This window comes from Bos mutus, unplaced genomic scaffold, assembly GCF_027580195.1.
Source record: "Bos mutus isolate GX-2022 unplaced genomic scaffold, NWIPB_WYAK_1.1 CTG535, whole genome shotgun sequence".
Taxonomy (NCBI): domain Eukaryota; kingdom Metazoa; phylum Chordata; class Mammalia; order Artiodactyla; family Bovidae; genus Bos; species Bos mutus.
The window spans coordinates 32,774-35,850 of record NW_027220016.1 but is presented as its reverse complement, the minus strand read 5'-3'; the positions used below and the strand labels follow the sequence as shown (position 1 = coordinate 35,850).

The 3,077-nt window shown below is 38.3% G+C and overlaps 1 non-coding gene across 1 annotated transcript; it reads right to left on the bottom strand.

The window, feature by feature from the left end:
• Positions 1–1,415: 1,415 nt before the first annotated feature.
• LOC102276530 (glutaredoxin-1) lies at positions 1,416–1,736 on the bottom strand. The gene has a single exon (XR_001351997.2). It is a non-coding gene; the product is annotated as a glutaredoxin-1 (transcript).
• Between the last annotated feature and the right edge of the window lie 1,341 nt (positions 1,737–3,077).

The window sequence follows — 3,077 nt, the reverse complement described above, 5'->3', positions numbered from 1 at the left end:
CTTCAGTCTGTACTTCAAGGCCAAATTTGCCTGTTACTCCAGTTGTTTCTTGACTTCCTACTTTTGCATTCCAGAAGGATTCAGATATAGAGAAAAGATAAATGTTTCAATTTGTGTATAAAATATAATTTCCCCAAATTGCTGTCATAATTATTTTCAGGGGAAGGTTTTTTTTTTTTTCCTTACACCTGGAAAACACATATTCTAACTAGACATTTTTCAGATACAAACCATGGAAGTTGTAAGCATATTCATCAGTCCTTATGTTAACCTTTGTAAAGTCATCAGGTTTTCCATTAGAATCCTTACCCAGTTCAGAAAGTGATATTTATCCGAAAGTCCTTTCTGTACATCTTCTTGAAGAGCAAGTATTTTTGCAAAACTTGATTAGTGCTATGACAATATTTTGAGATAGTAATTAGGGTTATGCCTGATAACATTTTCCCCAAACATATCAGAATTTTAGGAGCGCCGTATGGTTTCTACAATGTCTATATTAGTAACATTTACCATACAATATAACCTGAGACTTATTACTCACTTGACAATACTTCCCATGTCATTCTATATAGAAAATGAGCCTAATTAGTGTAATATCTGTCTTTGGGGTGTTTGAGGGGCCCTCTGAAGCATCCCAAAGTTAGCTAGAAATCAAGTTCTCCATTACAATGACTTAGGAAGTTTTGTCACAAATATCAAAAAGGTTTAGAACACTCAGTCAGATAGGATTATAGGTCATTGTGAAACAATAGCTTTTCATATAGCTAAAGTAACAAAAAAGATTTCAGAACAGATCACTTAAGAGATAAAGAAATTTAAATCTGTTGTCAAAGGCAGTTCACCATCTGAAGAAAAGGTGTCATCTTAACAGACAGAAAAGCTAAATTCAAGTTTTGCAACAGACAGAAAAGCAAAATTCAAAGCTAAATAAGTTTTACTTTATTTAAAAGGCAAACTTAATTAAATTTATTTTACACTTATTTTAAACCATATACAAAACTCACTTCTCATAGTTCACTTTTCACAAATCTTATCACTTTCTGTACCCATTACTTTGTTCTTCCATCCTAAAAAGCCACCTGTAAGTCAGGCTTACTTCCTTTTCCGTTCACAAAATGCAATTCCATTCCTCATACCTTCTTTACTGAAAACACACTTTGTATTTTCCTTAAGCAACCAAGAATTGACTTTTTTTGGGGGGGGCAAGTTGGTCCATTTTTAATACTGAGTCAAAATAAGCTGTTTTTGGCCTCCCAAAGTGCCTGTCCCTTTTTATTGAGGTTAACATATTTCAGAATTTTAAGTAAACAGTGACTGGGTAAAGTTTCCCCAGGTCCATCCTCCAGGAACTGCTGTCATTATCGGCAATGCCATCCAGTCTTCAAGGGGGATATCAGCCTGGATCTGCTCTGTAATTATTGCAGAGCTTCAATTTGCTTTATCCGTGTCAACAGTTCCCCTCTCTCATGTATATTTACTAGATCAGTGCATCCACCTATGCACTCTTTACCAACGAAGACCCGAGGTACCGTTCTGGCTCCTGTGAGCTGTTGCAAGTAATCTTGTATCTCATTGGTGTCACTGTTGGCTGTGATACTGACAAATTCCAAAAGCCCTTGTTTGAAGGGCAGTTGATTGAGGAGCTCTGGAGTCCTTTTGCAGTAGGGGCAGGTGGGCTTGATGAACACGACCACCTTCCCAGACTGGATCTTGCTGTTCACGAATGTTTGAGCCATGCTGCCTCCCCTGGGAGGATACCTTGACAGCGAAGAACTTTTATATTAGCATTTTATAGATTGGTGAGCATAAATATCAGTGATAATTTCTAAAAATTTGCTTTCTTAGAACATTTTAGGATGGCACAAAACAAAATGAGGGCAAAATGAGGACTGTAGCCCAGGAGGCAGCATCTCAGCTCTAAGAGACTGCTTCAAAACGGCAGTGTGGAAGGTCAATATATAAGGTTTTGGTGAATAGGAAGTTCAATACCATGAAGCACTTATTTTACAAAAGGTTTTTTGTTGGTCATGAGGATATGATGTCACCATAAAGGGATTTAGTGCTTCTCTAGATAGGAGGAGATGCAATAATTGAGACCATAAAATCTGTTCCTAAAAACATTAAAAAAAAAAAAAAATCCAACTGTCTAAAGACCCATCTCACCGGATGCCCTGGAGCGTGGAGTTCCTCACTCCACAGCTGTTGAAGGGCAACAGCTATAGGAGCATGGGGTTCACTCTCTGTAGAGGCAGACGGCAAACGCCTTTGTTGTTCAGTCACTGGCAGTGCTCTTGGTCAATGCCACTTTGTAGTTGACAGGCGTTTGCTATGACCAGTGTGTTCTCTTAACAAAATCGTTAGCTTTGCCCTGCTTCATTCAGTACTCCAAGGCCAAACTTGCCTGTTACTCCAGGTATCTCTTGACTTCCTACTTTTGCATTCCAGTCCCCTATGATGAAAAGGACATCCTTTTTTGGTATTAGTTCTATGAAATCTGTAGTTCTTCATAGAACTGTTCAACTTCAGCTTCTTTGGCATTAGTGGCTGGGGCGTAGACTTGGATTACTGTGATATTGAATGGTTTGCCTTGAAAATTAACAGAGATCATTCTGTAGTTTTTGAGATTGCATCCAAGTACTGCATTTTGGACTCTTTTGTTGACTATGATAGCCACTCCATTTCTTCTAAGGGATTTTTGCCAATAGTAGTAAATATAATAGTCAACTGAATTAAATTCACCCATTCTGGTCCATTTTAGGTCACTGATTCCTAGACAGTTGATGTTCACTCTTGCCATCTCCTGTTTGATCACTTCCAATTTTCATGCAAAGATGGGCTCGATAAAGGACAGAAATGGTATGGACCTAACAGAAGCAGAAGATATTAAGAAGAGATGGCAAGAATACACAGAAGAACTGTACAAAAAAGATCTTCACGACCCAGAAAATCATGATGGTGTGATCACTGACCTAGAGCCAGACATCCTGGAATGTGAAGTCAAGTGGGCCTTAGAAAGCATCACTACGAACAAAGCTAGTGGAGGTGATGGAATTCCAGTTGAGCTATTTAAAATCCTG